This window comes from Lemur catta, chromosome 1, assembly GCF_020740605.2.
Source record: "Lemur catta isolate mLemCat1 chromosome 1, mLemCat1.pri, whole genome shotgun sequence".
In the NCBI taxonomy this organism is placed as follows: domain Eukaryota; kingdom Metazoa; phylum Chordata; class Mammalia; order Primates; family Lemuridae; genus Lemur; species Lemur catta.
The window spans coordinates 274,880,397-274,899,839 of record NC_059128.1 but is presented as its reverse complement, the minus strand read 5'-3'; the positions used below and the strand labels follow the sequence as shown (position 1 = coordinate 274,899,839).

At 44.6% G+C, this 19,443-nt stretch overlaps 1 non-coding gene across 1 annotated transcript; it reads left to right on the top strand.

The window, feature by feature from the left end:
- The first annotated feature begins 17,374 nt into the window (after positions 1-17,374).
- Positions 17,375-17,505, top strand: LOC123630851. Its single transcript, XR_006732792.1, has one exon. It is a non-coding gene; the product is annotated as a small nucleolar RNA SNORA16B/SNORA16A family (small nucleolar RNA).
- Positions 17,506-19,443: the final 1,938 nt, after the last annotated feature.

The window sequence follows — 19,443 nt, the reverse complement described above, 5'->3', positions numbered from 1 at the left end:
ACACCCTCTTGTAGCTGACTGAGGTGACAAACACCCAGGATGACCTTGGAAGCATGTGTTGGATGTGACAAAGCCATCATCAGCCTGAGTTCCTGAATGACTGTGGAGCAGGCTTACCCTGGGCTATTACCTGAATAATAAACCTTTTATTATTAAAGGCACTGAGTTTGGGGGGTTTGTTTGCTACCATGGTTCAGACTACCTAACACCTCTCTATCTTCTTTCTTATGTCCCCTTCTGTACTCAGACACCAGAAGTCTTAACCTACACTTCCCATGCTCTCTCCTGCAAGGGTTGCGGTTGCAGTTTAGCTTCTGCCAACCAGATGCACCTGTGCATGGTTTAGAAGTCAGCGGTGAGGCAGAGCTGTTCATCCTAAGAAGGAGACGTCTGGTACGTAGGCTCCAACAGATATGTGTTGCACGAGCCAGCTCTCATGCTCTCCTCCAGCACTGGCTTTGTGAACTGGAATGTTCTGATAATGATGGAACTTTCCTCCCCTCTGGACACAGCCGTGGTGATGTGACCTTGAAACCTGGGGAATGTCCTCTACCCTCTGCTTCTCTAGCTCTTCGAACACTTGTAAAATGTAATTCCCTATGTTAAATACCTTTCTGCATTTCAGTCTCCTGCCCTAACCTAGTCCCCAACTCCAAGTGGAAGAGTGACATTTCTCATCTGTTTAGAGTAGTTCATAGTATTCACAATAATTCACCTTTTCATTTTAATTTATTTGCCCTCTTCAGGGACTCATCATCTTCCCATGCCTCTGCCTGGTTCGAACATTATCTCAGTAATCAGTCATTCTCTGAGCCTCGGTTTCCTTGTCTAGAAAATGAGGATGATAATCCCCAACCTGCAGAGTTATCCTGAAGATAAAATGAGAAATTATCAGATGGAAAAGCTACCTCACAGATTAACATACGAAATGTTAGACATGTGAAAATTGATTAATAGGCATTGCTTCAGCCAGTCGATAGGGAAAGAAATGACAGTATTTGCCTATCTTTTAAAAGAAATCTAGGTTTATATGTATTGGTATAAATGCCATTTATCTGTCCATATATTTTTCAAAATATGTAGTAATGTATATAAAGATCTAAAAATTCTAAATACAGGCTGATTGCTTAAATGTGAGGTTTATATCATACAACAAGATCTGCAAAGTGTGGTCATAATTATTTAAGATATTTTTATTTTGAATCACTCAATATTTATTTTTCACAAGTAATTCATTTTATTGTGACTAACAGGAAAACTTTTTCAATGCAAGGTAAAGTTCTTGCGTCCAAGCCCGCCCTCTGATCAACAGCCATTCTCTCATTAACACTTGTGGCCCTGCTCATTTCTGCTCTCATTTGCAGCTTGGAAAAGGCCTCCGACAGCCTCCTTTCCGCTCTGTTCAAACAAACAATAGCCTTTGGAACAAAGAAGGAAATTTGTAGCAGGTGAAAGTTTAGTTTTAATGATGGAGAGACCAAATTGTTTTTAAACTCGAAATATATAAAAGACTCCAATCCCCCTTTAATTTCTCATTTCTCACAATGACCCATTACAGTTTGCCAAATCCTTTACTTTGAATCACAGAATCTTTGAAAGAAATTCAGGAACTAACCTTTTGCGCATACGTAGCTTATTAGCAACAGGAAAAATTACTTTTCTCCCTGGCTGTGATTTTTTTTCCCCTCCAGAACATAAAATAGAGACATAAACTTATCAGACTTAGAGGCAGTGACCAGTGACATTTTCACCTTTTATTGAGGAAAGAAAATCTAGCCTAGAGAGGGTAAGGGGAAAAAAAGCATAAGATTGGTCATTTGTATCTGCATGTTGCAAAGGAGCTATTAGGCCCTGATGAGCTACTCAGATCAGAACACCCCGGCTGTTGTCAGTTCTCTTCATGCTCTGCAATCACCGAATCAGGTTATTTAATTGGTGTATAAAAAGTCACCTTCACACAGTCCACGGTCACCTTTCCCTGAAATCTTCATGACAAAGGATTTGTGAAAACTTTTCTAAACAAACATGATCTCTCCAATGTTTAGTTATCTGGGAAGAAGAAATGTCAACTTCCAAATCTAGAGTCATTCCCTATCTTTGGGACCTCTTTCCCACTAAAATTCAGAGGTAGCATTAAGAATAGAAATCAGATATGGTCTGGCAAGGATGATCACAGAGTGTATTATTAGTCAGGGTAAGTTACACGAGCCACGGTAACATCCCCCAAACCTCAGTGGCTTAGCACAATACAGGTTAATTTCTGCTCATGCCACAGTCCATTTTAGATTGGGAAGTTCTCTTCCGAGCAGTAACTCAGGGATCCAGGCTCCCTCTGTCCTGTAGCAGCACCACTTGTAGCACAGGGCCTGCAGGGTTGCTGGGAAACAGGAAGAAAGAGTATGTGGAACACACACTGAATTGTCTGAGCTTGGTCAGGGTGCACATCTCTTCAGCTCATATTTCCTTGGTGAGAACTAGTTTTCTTGCCCCACCTAAACACAAGGGTTTGGGACATTAGTGAAAATTGTACTTAAGAAAGGGCTGGTGAGTCTGCTAGAATAGTGAAGTGGTCTTGGTTGGAGGAGGCTGCAAAAACTGGATACCGGAACATAGTGTAATACCAATGAGTTGTACTCGCTTTAACAAAACAACAAATTACTCTCCAAGTTATCTCAACAAATTCTACTCACTCCGAGTTGTTCTTATGTGTCCCTCAATTACACGATTAGACTTGGATTTGAATCTGTAAGTATTCTCTGGAATTTAGCAAAATCCAATGAATTATCAAATAACATTTAAAAACCAACAAGTTAGTTTGATCTAAGAGTCCCTGGAGGATGAAGGCTTAGTTTTACTCATTTTGATGTGACCAGAATGTAGGATATAACACTCAATAATGTTTGTCAGACAAGTTAATTAATAAGCAAATTTGCTGACATATTGAAATCTCAATTTTTGAAAATCCTATCTATCCTATTCTGTCCTCTGTTGTTACTTTCCAATTTTTCATCCTAACTCCCCTCCCAGTTCCAGCCTAAGGGTTTTGTCTCCTCTACAGGTATTTGGTAGGAAGTGATTAAATACCTCCTCCTACAAAGGACCGCACCCACCATCACCAACACAGTCTCCTACCAGATGAAGGTGGACTTACCCATCGATAATTGGCTCCTCAAAGCAATTCTTGACCATACAATGAACTAATCCCCTCTTACATAATTATAATTAATTATGTAAACCATGAGTGTGGGAACCTGATTTGTCTTGTTCCCAATGATACCATGTTGGGCACTTTTTAAGTTCATGTTGATTGAGCACCTATGTGCTAAGTGCCATGTCTATCACTTTAGACTTTATTTTCTTATTTAATCCTCACACTAATGCCAAGAAGAGGTAATTTTACAGATGAGGAAACTGAGGCACATAGGTGTTAAGTAACCTGCCCAAGGTCATACAGCTGGGAAATGCAAGAGCTAGGATTTGAACCCTGTAGTAATTATACGTGATTTTACAAGGCCAAGGAGGATAGGAAGAAATTCAAGTTTAGCTGGGTCAAGCATCAGTTAGGAAGGTTCTTACATGCAAGGGACAGGCCATGAGCTGCTGTCTATAGCTCTGAGCAGAAATAGCTTTTGCCAAGTAAAACACACTTTCAACAAGGGAGCCCAGGACTAGCTGCATCCAGGTAGAGAAGTAGATTCACCCACCTGCCACTGGGGTTACGGGCTGTGGTCCAGCGTCTCCCTCATCCTCAAAGACCTTGGGGAGGAGCAGTAAGTTAGATCTAAGGCAAATTCTGCTCATGCTCAGGATGAGAGGCCTTTGCTATGCTGTTTCTTAGTAGCCCCCCAGGCTGGGATTTCCTGGACTTCCAGACACAGCAGGGCTGATAGACACCAATTTGAGGTAGAGGAGAGGAAAGAAAAAAAAAGAGAGAGAAAATGGGGGCAACTATTGAAAATACAAATAGTATAAAAATTCAAAATTTTTGTCCAGATAAAAATAACAGCCTAAATCGATTACTGAGAGTGTTTCCTCCAGGAGAGACCTACACTTCAACATCTGGATATTTTGTGTTGCAAAGACACTCACCAAACCCTGGATAACCAGTTCCTGAGACAACCACCGAGCAGCAGCTAGTAGCACAACTCAGGGGAGGCAGAGCTGCTGTCTCTGCAGGGAGTGCCGATGAGACAGAGCAATGGTTCCATTCCACCAAACTGACAGATGCTGGAGGTCTACAGCTTTGTAAATTCTTTCTGATTATTGGAGGCTATCACTGAGATGTTCCAATGCAAAGTCTTCTCCTAATTTTTGAGAAAAAAAAACTTTTCCACATTATGAAAAAATCCCTTGCTTCACTGTCCATGTTTGGCATTAGCCAACAAAACCCCTGCTTTTAACTCCTTGATGCTGGGTCTCTTGTTTTCCCTGCTCCCCTATATCTTTCTCTTTCTCCATGCATCGTTAACGTTTGTTGATTTTTCTTTTATGGTTCACACTTCTTGTGCCATGTGGCCTCCTGGTAGGCAATTCACAATGTGGCATCTTGCTTACTCAAGGCCAGCAAGAGCAAGAGCAAGTCCCCTGGCAGGACAGGTCTTGTAGTGTGAGCACAAGAGTGACAGCCCCTCATCTTTGCCACATTCTATTGGCCTGAAGCAGTCACAGGCCCCACCCATACTCCAGGGAGGGGGTCACATGAGGGTGTGCATACCAGGCTGGGATGGGGCCACCATAGTTTCTGTCCCCCATACCACGTCACCATGAAGTGTCCAAAAAAAGAAACACTCTCTAGAGAGAAATGATGAGGATCTTTGACACATCTTTGGCAAAAAAGTGACTTTTTTCCCCCAAAAAAGGATAGCTCTCATATTTTGAAATCAAACAAGCCACGCCTAAATAAAAAGAGGCAGCTATCTTACCATTTAGTAGATCGTCCAAAGTTAGGATGTCCTTTGCAAACAGGGAAAGATGCTGATTTCTTTGGGGGAAAGTTCTGGTCGCTAAAGGTCCAGGTGACAGAAGGTGAGGAAGCAGCTCTGCCTGCTTAGGTCTCTCTCAGGTGAGTGGGAGCCTGTGGCCAGAGGAAGGTCACGTGGAAGGCACCAGAGCTGCGCAGCCCACCACTGGTTACAGTGCGCAGACTCCATGGGCAGCTTTCATGTCTCAAGGAGGAGTCCCCTCCCATTCAGGCGATGCCAGGCTGAGGCACCAGGGAGAAGTAATTTATGGCAAGACATTTCAATTCTGTGTAATTTCACCTCTGACTAAAGTTTTTTTTTTAATTTAATTTGTTGAATAGGAAATATATTCACATGGAGTTATATACACATGTGCATATATGTTTGTGTGTGTTGTATATATGCATGTGTGTAGCTAGATAGAGATTATATGTCCCTTCCTCTTCCTGACCCCATCTTCTCAGTTCCCATCCCCATCACACACATACTCACACATAGGTAAGCAAGCTTCTTGTATGCATTTCAGAGTATTTTCATATGTATATGAGTAAATATATGTACATATTATTTCCCCCTTTTCTTAACACAAGAGTCAGCACACGATGCACATTGTACTTGTCTCTGATTTTTTGTGTTATAACATATCCTAGAGATCATGCTGCAGCAGTCCGTATGGCACTGCTCCTTCCTTTTTTACAGCTGTGTAGTATTCCATTGAGGAGATGTATTGACTGATCCAACAGTCCCCTATTAAAATTGGTGGGGTTGAGTTGTTTGCAACCCTTTGATGTAGCGAGCAGAGCTGCAATGAATAGCCTCCGGCATAGGTCATTTCATCTGCAGGAGCTGTTCCCAGAGTTGGGATTGTTGGGCCAAAGGATAAATACACCTGCTGTTTTCATAGACATTGTCCCACTGCCCTCTGCAGGGGTTGTACCAATTTACATTCCCCCCAGCCTTGTATAAGAAAGTATAACAAGCCTTGTTGCCTTCCAGCCTGCCTAGCAGAGTGTGTTATCAAATTTTGGATTTTTTTTTCAATTTACTAAATGAAAGGCAGCTGATACCAAAGTTCCTGAAAATCAAGTGTGTTACTTGGATATTGTTTCCTCTGTGTCTTCTTTGGGAGGGATTTTTTTTTTGTAGTAAAATATGCATAACATAAAATTTACCATTTTAACCATTTTTAGGTGTACAATTCGGTGGCGTTGAGTACATTCACATTGCTGTGCAACCATCACCATCATCCAGCTCAAGAATTGTTTCCTCTTGCAGAACTGAAACTCTGTACGAACTAAACACTAAGTGCCCATTCCTTCTCCCCTCAGTCCCTGGTAAACGCAACTCTGCTTTCTATCTCTATGAATTTGACTACTCCAGGGACCTCATATAGGTTGACTCATCCAAGGATGGACACAGTGGCTCACACCTGTAATCCTAGCACCTTGGGAGGCCGAGGCAGGACAATTGCTTGAGGCTAGGAGTTTGAGACCAGCCTGGGCAACATAGTGAGACACTGTCTCTACCAAAAAAAAAATTTAAAAAATTAGCTGGGTATGGTGGTGTGCACTTATAGTCCCAGCTACTCAGAAGGCTGAAGGAGGAGGATTGCTCAAGCCCAAGAAATCGCACCACTGCACTCCAGCCTGGGTGACAGAGGTTTTTCATACATTTATTTCAATGAGCTGTCTACAAATTCACTTAAAACAAGGGAGGGGGGCGGGTCAGCCTATTTCTGAATTCTCTTCCAAGTCTAAGTCATGTTCTTTTGACTGTAATCAGTGGTTGCAAGTGTATGCCTCAGTTTCCTCATCTGTAAAATGAAGATAGTAATCATTTAGACTTCTTAGCATTCTTGAGTGCATTAAATGATGCAAAGTGCTTAGCGCAGTGCCTGGCGTACGTAAAAGTTAACAGACGTTAGCAATTAGTATTGCGCTGAGCCCAGTCTGGGGAAGAAGGTAGGGATAAATTTGAGCTATATTATTTTTAGTCCAAAACGAGCCATGACTACAATAAGAAAAAAAAATTTTATGGCTCATAAACAAGCTCTGAAGGCAGCTTGGGGGGCTCCAGAACAGTCTTGCATGAGGGCAGCGGCAGTGGCATGAGAACACGCTGGGCCTGCCAGGATGGCAGCAGACAGCGCAGGCTCTGTAATCTGGCCACGTGTGCGTGTGCTCCATGCTCACACGTGATCCTCCCCTCCCACCCACTTCACATACTGGACATGTCCTTCCCTAGTGCTGAGTCCTCGTGTATTCTCTCCAGTTCCTCCGGAGACAGAGTTTCCACGACTTGCAGGACCCGTCACACTCTTTTCCTTGCATTGTCAATACCGGCTGCCTCCCACTGACCTGCCAGATGACAGTGCCCCGGGCAGTGACCTGACCCTCTGAACATGTGAAAAGATCATGTCAGAAAATCTATACAGATGCCTGAAAACCTTTAAAGTTCTCCGGGTTAATATACATGCTCTTAACTCAGCCCTTGTTCTGAAAGAGGAACTGTGCTCCGCCAGGTAACTCAACACCCTCTTCCCCAAGGGGTCAAGGCTCAGACCTGGTCAGCTCGGGGACGTCTGTCTGAGGTCGTGACCTTCTCCTGCAGGAAGGCTCCCGTGAATGGGCATCACGCGCCCCTGGGAGGGAAGCTTCCCCCTGAGATGCTGCTCTCAGCATCCCACGGGCGCCTGGACCGGCTGCGGAGGCCCGCACTGCAGAGCAGCTGCTGGGACAGGCAGGAAAGACCATCTGACTTTGCCCTCGTGTCTGCTGTCATCCTGTCACAGAAGGACTCGAGATCGAAGAAGTCCCAGGTTCTCTTTTGCTGTCTTTTACTCTCTTACTGCTTCTTTCATAGACAGACAGATGATGGACGGGTGGGTAGATAGGCAGGGAGATGTGATATAGTGATAAGAAGCCAAAGTTCTGTAATTCTTTATTTCTTTCTCAATACTCGGCAAATCTGTAAAAACAATGGACAGGCCATCAGTAAATAGCTATTATTTCTGTCATTATCACTTTTCCTATCATATGCTTGCTATTATTCTTCTTCCTCTCACCTTTGAGCAAATATGAACCGAGCACCTAATACATGCCAAGGATGCTGGACAGCCGGACTCCAGTCTAACCTTCCAGACTCATCTGAGGTCACCAACTCTCAGGTGTCCCCAGGCCTCGTCCCACTGAATTATTCACCGATTCTCCACCCTTCCAGTAGAGCTGCCACCCTTTCTCACCTCACTCCACGTCTATTGCCTAAAGCGGTCTTTCATTTTCTGCACCTGGCAAAGCCTATTCATCCCCCGAGACCTCCAGCAAATGTCACCTCCTCTCTGAAGCCCACCTTGACTGGCTTCCCTTCTTTTAGTTTTTATTGTATCCCAATCATTGGTTCACGTGTGTGATTATCTCCCTAGACCCTAAGCACCCCTTTTATCCTCTTATTTTGTCTGCCCACCTCCAGTCCCCCAACAGAGTCGTTGGCACATAGTAGGCCCTCAGCTGATGTTGCTGAATACATGAGGGTACCACAATCGGGAGCAGATACCTAAAGAGGGAACGACAGAAGCCCAGAAGACAAATGCGCTCGCTTCACACCTGGGGGCTGCGTTTGCCTCGGTGCTGCAAGGCCATAAAGCGGTCTACACCCTCTTCACCTGCGTCCCTGCTCTCTTCCTCTGGCACCTAGCAGCTGTGAAATGGATTGATCTGGTTAATCGATCGGTTTTTCTCCTTAAATACCTCCTCCCGTGGCTGTAGATAGTTTCTGGAGAGAGGGACCCCGCTGTGACATGCTCCACGGCCCCCCACATGCTCTTCTCCTGCATTCTGCACAGCCAAGGCAGGAAGGCGGCATTGCACTTTTGCAGATAAGGATGGCGAGGACAACGGCAGATTTGGAAAGTCTGGCCAGTTCACACGGCCTCACGGTCCACCATCAGCATTTTGCAGGGGGCCTGGCACATGCGGGTTTGCTCCCCTGACCAGGCTGTGAAATGCCACCACGCTCTTCCGGGGACTGGTGAGCCGACAGGGGGAACCAGGCGCTCGGCCGCCAGACCCCCACCCCCACCTCATCCTCCCTGTGGTGATACCTGAGAGCGAGACCTTGGGGTGCCATGGTGACCTCTCTGATCCTTCTCAAAGCCATTAAACTTCTGCTGAGAGAGCAGCAACTTCCCTGTGAGAAGAGCAGGGGAGTCACCAACATTTTCTCTCTGCAATGGGAGCAAACGTCGAGTACAGAAATGGAAGTTGGCAGGGAATGGACGAAGTTTTTCTCTGAAAGATGCCTATCACATCCTGGGTCAAAACAAGGAGGAATGCTAATATTTGCAAATGGAAAATACTTAGTGTGACCACATTTTCCCAGCATGCCTCAGACACCTTTTATTCTGACAGTGGTGTTAAGCAGCCCTATGAGTTCTTAAAAGGTAACTTATGCAATTATTGAGCCAGCACATATGCTAAAGATCTTACTAGAACACACTCTGGAAATCTGCAGTAACATAGATGTTTTGTCTCACTCACCACACACACACACACACACACACACCCCACATGCACACCTGCCTGTGCACATAAACGCACCGTCCTTTATGAGTCATTGAAAGGAGACAACTATAGCTTGGTCCACTCCTAACTCCTTCTTGTCTGGGAACTGCCCTCCACATCCTTAAAGATTCCCGTGGGATCCGCCATGCCTACCTTCCCCGACCTGCCAGCCTCAGGTGTTTGTTGCTGGGATGGGTTCCTGCCCCAAGTGAACCAGCACTCCCCTGCCCCAAGATGTGCAGATCTGGGACATAGAGCGTTAGCTCCTAAGTCTCCATGCCCATAGCAACGAGACAGGAGGCTCAGATGGCATCATGTTTCCTATATAAGGTAAACGATGGCTTGCAGCTGAATGGAAGAAGCAAGACAAGAGGCAGAGGGAGATTCTTGGTAGCTTTGGAGACCTGGAGGCAGGTGTTCCTGAGGCCAAGCTCTGTCCTTCCCTCCTGCATCTTGCCTGGGCAACAATTCCTTAGGTTTTACAAGTTCTCCCATAGGTGTGCTGCCTATTTTTTGTATGGCTTGCAAGCTAAGAATTTACATTTTTTTGTTTTTTTCAGTGGTTGGAAAAAATCAAAAGAATGAAATACTTTGTGACATGTAAAAATTATGTGAAATTCAAATAAAGTTTTATTGGAACAGAGCCCCACTCATTTGTTTACACATAGCTGTGGCTGCTTTCATGCTACAATGGCAGAATCCAGTAGCTATGAGAGAGACTTCAAATAGCAGGAAAAGAGTAAAATATTTTGGCACTTTATAGAAGTGAGGGGTTGATCTTAAAGTCAGGGACAACGAAGGGCCTTTTTAAAAGCCATGAAATTAAATCAGCTTTTTAAAACTTTACTCATTGCTGCAGAAACTCTAGCACTTGTATACTTGGGGAGAGGTTTTAACTGCAACAATTATCCTTTAGGAAAAGAAAAAAGGGAAGCACAACAAAGCCACCCCCAGCTTTTATACCCATAGGAGATCCTCAGTTATTTGTATGTGTAAAATGAAGGAAGAAATGAATCCCTCTGATTCAGAAATGAAACTCTCACTGATTCAGAAAAGTAGTGGCCTTGTGTCCCCATGTTGTGAGCCCTGCTGTAGGGAAGAATGTGGCCCAGCCAGTTCCCAGCTTGCTGGGATAGCCGGGAAACCATTAGGCAGCACAAAAGCCAACCCCAACTGGTCCTCTCGTAGCTTCATCTTTTCATGAGGTGAACTCAAGAACTGCCTAACTTTGCAGCCTTCTAATGTCTCTTGAGATTAAATCCTAATTCAACCGAATCTGGGGTAGCGGGTTTATATTTGGCAAAATGTTCCTGAGAGATTACAGCTGTCCCTTGGTAACCACTGGGTATTGGTTCCAGGACTGCCCCACCCCCATACCAAAATCCAAGGATGCTCAAGTCCCTGATGTAAAATGGCATAGGATTTGCATATAACCTATGCACATCCTCCTGTGTACTTTAAATCTCCTCTAGGTTACTTCTAATATCTAATGCAATGTATTTGTTATACTGTATTTTTTATTTGTATTATTTTTTATTATTGTAGTTTTTTTGTTGTTATTTTTTTTCTTTCCTAATATTTTTGACCTGAGGTTGGTTGAATCTGAGGATGCAGACCCTGTAGATACGAAGGGCCTGAAAAGGGCAGCCTTGCAAAAACAACAGGCAAACACCTAATCCCACATCGGAAATACCTAACCCTACGATTTCCCCAGTAACATAGGAAATACCTAACCCTACGATTTCCCCAGTACCATAGGAAATACCTAACCCTACGATTTCCCCAGTACCATAGGAAATACCTAACCCTACGATTTCCCCAGTACCATAGGAAATACCCAATCCTACGATTTCCCCAGTAACATAGGAAATACCTAACCCTACGATTTCCCCAGTACCATAGGAAATACCTAACCCTACGATTTCCCCAGTACCATAGGAAATACCTAACCCTACGATTTCCCCAGTAACATTAAAGATCAATCCTAGAGTTCTCTCACCAACAGGCACCCTGCCGGCGTTTTGTTTTGCACAACTTCTGAAGAAAGCTGAATAGACAGGGAAAGGAATGTAAATCTCTCTCTTTCAAAATTGTTTTTTGAGAATCTGCTTTTACAGAGATCCTGACTAAACAGCAGAATGGAGCTACAGCCTCAACCATTTCTCAAGGACAGAGTCACATCTCCTGGGATAATCCCTTCTCCAAGGAAGGGCAGGAAACCAAGTCTTAGACTTTGACATCCTTGCAGTTTTTGTTATCTACCTGCTGCTGCTTTTGTTATCAGCTGACAGCCATCATCACTTCTTTTTCTCTTTGTCCCCATAAAAGCAGCAAGCCACCTAGCCTCTCTGCTGGTACCCCTTCTCTTTCTTTGAGATGTCACGCTGTCACTCTGCTCTCTTCCCCGCCCCCTTTCCCTTCTCTCTTTCTCTTTCTTCCTCTCTCCCTCTCTCTCTCTCCTCTAAGAAGGATAAAATAAACTTTTTTACTTTTACATATCTTAATCTCTGCATGAGAAATCTTTCTCCACCTGAGCCGTGATCACCTACGAGCCTTTCCACCCTAACAGGGCCCACTGTACCAAGAAAAGAAATATCCAGGGGACACCAAAGAAAAAAGAAAGAAAGAAATAACAGCAACATCCTTTATCGGACAATTATGCTTTAAAGGAAAAGAGAAATAATCCAAAATGGAGGCTAGAACTGGATGAATCATGGCCCCCCCCAAATTCATGTCCACCTAGAATTGCAGAATGTGACGTTATTTGGAAACAGAGTCTTTGCAGATGTAATTCACTAAGGATCTCAAGATGATATCATACTCGATTTAGGGTAGGCCCTAAATCCAATGACTGTTGTCCTTATAAGAAGAGAAGATGGCCTGTGACAACAGAGACAGAGACTGGAGTGATGCTGTCACAAGCCAAGGAACGCCAGTGGCCACCAGAAGCTGGAAGAGACAAGGAAGGACCCTCCCTTAGAGCCTCTGTAGGGAGTGTGACCCTGATGACAACTGATTGTAGACTTCTGGCCTCTAGAGCTGTAGGAGAATATATTTCTGTTGTTTTAAGCCACCAAGGTTGTGGTCCTTTGTTGCGGAAGCCCTAGGAAACTCAAACAGAGGGGACCGAGCCTCTACTGAATATGGCGGCAGGTGAGATAAGAGGCAGGGACAGGGGTGATTACCCACCCAGGACACGAGGAGCCTTCTGGGCCATCTGGACCATCTGATGCCTGGCTCCTCTCCCTCTCAGTCCAGCCAGGAAACTATGGAGTCAAGGCTTACTTACTTCCAGGATCAGGAAACTCACTCCACAGCATTCTGAAGCAACCAATTCCATGCTTGGACAATTCTTTATAATAAACTCCCAAAATCTCTCTTTTTTTGAGTTTCCATCTAGTGACTCTATTTGCTCCTCTTGAGTTCATGTGTATCGGATCTGCCTTCCCCGTAACTCCTTTCTAATACTAAGAGACGCTCTCATGTGTTCTCTTTTTTTTTTTTTTTTGAGACAGAGTCTCGCTCAGTGCCGTGGCATCAAGCTCACAGCAACCTCAAACTCCTGGGCTCAAGCAATCCTCCTGCCTCAGCCTCCCGAGTAGCTGGCACTACAGGCATGTGCCACCATGCCCGGCTAATTTTTCTACATATATTTTTAGCTGTCCATATAATTTCTTTCTATTTTTAGTAGAGACAGGGTCTCGCTCTTGCTCAGGCTGGTCTCGAACTCCTGAGCTCGAACAATCCACCCACCTCGGCCTCCCAGAGTGCTAGGATTACAGGCGTGAGCCACTGAGCCTGACCTTGTGTCTTTTGTTCTCTCAGTTCTCATCCGAGTCCTCCCAGCAGTGTCTCTTGCAGCACAGGTATTCTTTGAACAGATTCCATTTCTTCTGCGTCTCCCTTCAGGTGTATCCCTCAGTGCTGGTGCTATACCCCAGTCACTGTCTGACCTACACAGAGCAGAAAGAGACCACTGCTGTCCCCTTATGTAGTCATTGTGTGTTAACTTCCATTCCTTTGATTCATATGATACTTAAGAAATCACAGTGACCTACACTGTCTGAAAAGTGTGATGCTAAGGTCCCAACTAGTTCCAAGAAGTGGACTTCAGGGTGTGTAATCTGTCATTTAGAGAAAAGACAGCCTGGAATAGAATTCTCTTGGGGTAGGTAAAGAGAAGGAAAGAACAGGGGTCCTGAGTTCTATGGCTCCATAGCACTTTCCAGGGCGAGCCTTATTTTATGCCTCCTAGTGGAGAAAGGAGATGCCCCAATCTCCTAGGCAGGGCAAATAGTCAACCAATAAAATTTGTAATGACAATCTTTGAGAAAAGCCAACCATGTGAAAATGATTTCACTTGCTTTAAAGCAACTGGAAAGAATATTTGTTCTTATTAGTAATAATTAGTAGGAATTGCCATCAATTACCAAGCAACTACGATGTGTCAAGCACAGTATGAAGTGCTTAGCACCCACTATCTCATGAACTCTTACAGCTCTATAAGGTGTGTGTGATTAGCCCCATTTTACAGCTGAGGAAACTGAGGCTTGGAGAAGTTAAGTGACTTGTCCAAAGCCACACATGTAACAAAGAATAGGGCATGATTTAACCCAGGTTTATCTGAAGCTCAAGTTCTTGACCGCCAGGCTCCAGTCATGTGCAACTGTCAACCCAAAATGAAGATTTGGGAGGCCAAAGGTGTCATATGCCTTCAAACTGCACGTCACACAGGTCCTCGCAAACCTTCAATGCTGCTGTTATCACACCCGCTCCTAAGCCAGGTCCCATCCACTCACTTCTGAGCCTCCTTTTAATCTCAACATTCCACCTTCTTACTCTGACTCAACAAAGACAAACGGACAAACGAAGGCCTGGCCTCTAATTTTTCCCCATTGAACGAAATGCTTTTCCTATTTGTATCAGTAAAATGTTCTATTTGTAATTCTATATCCTAATTTGTATTTCCTATGTCACACTCTTCTCCTAGTTGTAAAATTCCAATTTCCATATCACCACTGTGGTTTTCGTCCTTACAGAAATTCCCTGTAGGTGCCATCAGCTCTTTACTCTGGGAAACACCTTCTTTCTCCTGGAAACTCCACAGGACCCCTTAGACCACAGGAACACACCCAACCCTCACTAGCTCAAGGAACAAGATGGGTAGGAGAGTCACTACATTCTGCAAACTTTTAACCGTGGCCCAAGCACCATGAATAATCAGAACCAAGCTCTCTTAAAACGTTCTCATTTCTTTTCATTCTAGAAGTGTGACTATACGCTACCCCTTAATAATGGTGTACTCTAGAAGTAATTCCTTTGCTACTTTCCTGTTCAAATGCTTGAAATGCACTGTAAAAAAAACATAGGTCACATATTATTTGTACTCTTTGGAATGTCCTCAAATAGATTTTTTTGGTGGGGAAGAAAAATAATAGTGATGTTAAGCACCCCCTCAAAGTATATATTCATCAAAGTTGCTGCTCTGCACAGCATAAGAACATACCTAGCACAGATAGCTGAAATTTTAATCCCCTAACTTTGTACATGTTTTTAAGCAGGTGACAAACAAGTATTCACCCTTGGTTGCAAATAGGTTATCAGGCTACAGTCAGTGAGGCATTCCTAAGACCAGATCTTCTCTTCCATTTATTTATCGTGTCTCCTTTAGAAAATCAAATCACCTTGCTAGTGTTTTGTTTTGTTTTGTTTTGTTTTGTTTTGTTTTGTTTTGTTGAAGGCAGGCTGAATTAAATGAGCTCCAAGGTCATTTTTGGTTCTAAGAATCTTCTTCTAAGATTGCTTTTCTTTCCCTGTTGTTCGGTGTTATTTGTGGTGCTTGAATTTGCAAAAGGCTTCTAGACACGTTCCACGGGTGAGACGTGAACGCAGTTGTGGGGCCATTAAATGGGGTGTGCTGGATTCGGTGCTGGCTGCTTCAGCAAAGCTGGTGCCTGGTATTCGGCCCTCTCCACCGTGGCATTTATCTGCAACAGCAAAAATCTAGCTCAGAGAAACGATGCTGAAGCTTACAGATGCATGTCCCCGTGACTCATCAGGGGGACAAAGACGGAGCCACACAGCCCTCATTAATCCACGTGGAAATAAAAAAGATTAAGCAGCACAGACACTGTGACCACTGGGAAAATGACAGAAATCAAGATCATTATGTGCATCTGGTTTTCCAGGGGAAAGGAACAGAGATAAAGCCTTAAGTCTTTAATAAGGCTAGAAATTAAAACTGGGATTAGCAACAACGTGCAGCATTTATAAGAAGCTGTTCATGACACTCCTGCTTAGGTTTTTGCTGGCCTGTTTCTGGAACATTTTCTGTATTGTTAATATTTATCACCAGCTTTTCCTCTGGTTGGAAAAAATAGTCAATGCCCACTGGTTTCAGGTCCACAGTTCTCCCTAGACATACTTGACCTGCTTTCAGATGACACTTTTTTAGAAGCAATCATTCAGCACTGTTTGCACGATCCCGCAGAGGTGGGGGACTATGAATCACTGAATGTCAATGGAGCTTCAAGGCCTGCCCTCGTGCTGTGATACAAGAGAAAATAGCCTCCCAAGAGAGGTGACTCAGGGCCGTGCTTCCTGGACTGGGGAGGGCTGGGGGGGAGGACGGACTATCCCCGTGGACACCTCAGATTCTCCTACCGGAGTTCCAGGGACCATCCAGTGCACATCCAGCAGTCTCTGTTAAAATGTTATTACCTTTGCCACCTGGTCGAACTGTCTGCCCCAAAAAGGATATGTTGGAGTCCTACTCCCTGGGACCTCAGAATGTGACCTTATTTGGAAATTGGGTCTTTACAGATATAATCAAGTTAAAATGGGTTCATTAGTGTGGGCCTTAATCCATATGTGACTGGTCCTTATGAAAAAGGAAAATTTGGACGCAGAGACAGACATGCACAGCGGGAGAGCGAATGTGACACGCACAGGGAGGGTGGAGTGACGCGTCTGCAAGCCAAGGAGCGGCAAAGGTGGGTGGGAAGCCACGAGAAGCAGAGAGAGAGGCCCGGAACAGGGTCTCCTTCACAGCCCCTGAAGGAACCGTCCTGGCGACACTTAGATTTCAGACTCCTGGCCTCCAGAACTGTGGGAGAACGAATTTCTGTTGTTTAAGCCACCCGGTCTGTGACACTTTGTTACATCAGCCCTAGAAACAAATACAGCATTTCAGCCAATTAGAAATGATCGGTGCCTTAGCTATTATCACCTAGCAAAGAGCAGAATTTGTATCGTGTTCTTATATTTTTATTTTTAAAAAAACCCCCAAACACCAAATTAACTTTAATTGGTAAAATTATACAATTAATTAAAGTGAATGTTTTGAGGCCACTCCACCCCCACACCCTTCCTCTCCCAGTCCTCGGAGGAAAACAGCATTAATTTTAATGTCATTCCTCTCCGACACTTAGGCTTTTTTTTTTTCTGCTTTTAATGAAAATCAGATGACATTATGTATATTGGTTTACCACTTTCTCTTTTCACTTCAAACTTATCATTTGGGTCAGTTTATACAGATTTACCTCATTCTCATATTGTTTCATTGCGTGAACATGTAGTAGTTCACACAATGTGTGTGAGTAGTCGACTCAGTTACTACCTAACTGATGGGTGATGTTTCAGTCTAAGAACAGGATTCCGAAGGAATGGAGAATGGGTCAGAGAGGCAGGATGGAGAGATGCAGAAAGGAGCTGTGTCAGCCCCGGGTGCATCATGGGGAAGCACTGCCAAAAGGGCTACAGGTGCCTGACACTCACCTGAGGGCACTGAAACCTCAGGGGTCTGGGGACGGAGCCAAAACTGCAGGTCTTGAGGTGTTAAAGACAAGCTGTCCAAGGGGCCCTTCTCAGGGCTGCAGCGGCCTCCACACAGCTGCTGTGGTCAACACGGAGCCCAGAGCGACAGTTCTTGCCGGTCGCCCTTCTGTTTGCTGGAACTGATCTACGACGTTTGGGAAAATACAGTTCCCTTGTAGCTGTCACCGCTCAGGTACAGCCAGAGACATTCACTGAGACTGGCCTGTTTCCAGACCGGCAGGCAGGTGAGGTCTTGCATACGGAGTTAACCAGAATAAGGCTTTGGCTTGCTGAGGCCAGGAACCACCCGGAGAGGCATTTGGGAGTGGCTGGACGTGCGTGCTGGAAAAATACAGTGCATGTGACACAGATCGTAGCAGCGCTTCGAGCCACTTCTCTGAAAAGCTCGAGGCATCGGTTTCAGGACCACTGGCCAGTCAGATCTTTCTGATTCTGAGGACCAAATGAAAGGAATAAAAAGATCATTCAGGACAATTGTGCTCTCGTTTTAGTAAAAAAAAAAAAAAAAAAAAAAAAAGATGAGCTCTCCCTGTAGTACATTCTGCTGAGGTTCAGGACAGCGGGTTGAACTTGTGGTTAATTATGAATTTTCACACTTGATTATACCTAGTAGCACAAGCTCTCAGGTCGTCTTAGTCAACTTCACCCACGACATTAACCATTCACAAGAGCCGTACCCAGATGCCCTATTGGTGCCTGCTGCCTGTTACTGGGGCTGGAGCCAAGCCTGCCATAAAAGGCAGAGCCTGAGTTCAGCCCTCTCTGGTCCTCACCCCACGTCCTCTTCACCTTCCTTCTTTCCCACTCCCTTCCTTCCCCTGTCTGCTCCTTGCCGAGTTCAACCCTTTCAAGAATGTCATCTAACCCAAGGTGGTATGGCAAATCTCAGTACATAGAACATTCCAGAGTGCAGAAGTTAGGTGCAAATGGTTCACTATGCTAATTAGAATCAAGTTGAGCCGTAACAGAAAATATGTAAAATAACAAGGGCTTGAACAAGATAAGGTACTGAAGTGGTTGAGAGATGGACAGTCTAGAGCAGGGGGTTGCTCCACGGGGTCAGGGACTCTTCCTCCTCAATGCTCCACATTAAATGTCTCCAAAGTCATCCCATTGTTCCAGGATGGCTGCCAGAACTCCAGCCAGCACGATCACATTCCTGCCAAGAGAAAAGAGAAAAGGATAGGAGAGGGCATGCTTCTTTCTCTAAGGACAGCTCCAGAAGATGCCATACCATGTCAGCTTAAGTCCCGTTAGCTAGAATGTAGTCACATGGTCATAGGTAGCTGCAAAGCGGGCTGGGAAATACAGCCTTCAGGGTTGGCAGCCACGTGACCTAAAAATCAAAGATTCGATGACTATGAAACAGGGTTGTTCAACTTTGGCACGATTGGCATTCTGAGACTGATGGGTCTTGGGTGGGGCTGTCCTGTGCACTATAGGATGTTTAGCAGCATCCTTGACCTCTGCCTACTAGGTCCTACCAGTAGGACAATTCTTCTGTGTGACAAACAAAAATGCCTTCAGACTTTGCCAAATGTCCCCTGGAGACCCGAATCACAGCCCTCCCCCAACGCCTCCATGGAGAACCACGGCTCTAGAAGAAAAGGAGACTCTGTCCCCTCTGCCACCTGTGTCTCACCTGCCTGTACCTTGACCGATTCCCAAAGCCTCCCCTGCTGCTGAAGGCCACCTTTTCCTATTGTGGCTTTATGTTGTTCCTTGGTTCTGATATACTAACGTGTCACTCGCAACTCTAACTCTGCTCCCTGGACAATCTTCTGTAGAACACCTCCAAATCGACCTTGACCTAGGACCTCCCTGTTTTGCGGGTAGTAACCTGCCCAGGCATGGCAGAGCATGGAACTTAGAATTAAAAGAAAAGCAACAAAGACAAACAAACTTGTCTGAATATACTGTGGAATATTGAACTTTCTGAAGAAGATGCAGCCATAAAAAATGTGTTAGTGTTGTTCATACCTATATATCATCTATAAGTAGTGGGAATTGTATTTTTGAAAATATTAAAACACTATTTTTTCCTAGTTGCTGGGTGAACCACCACCTGTTGAAACTGAGCAATTCCT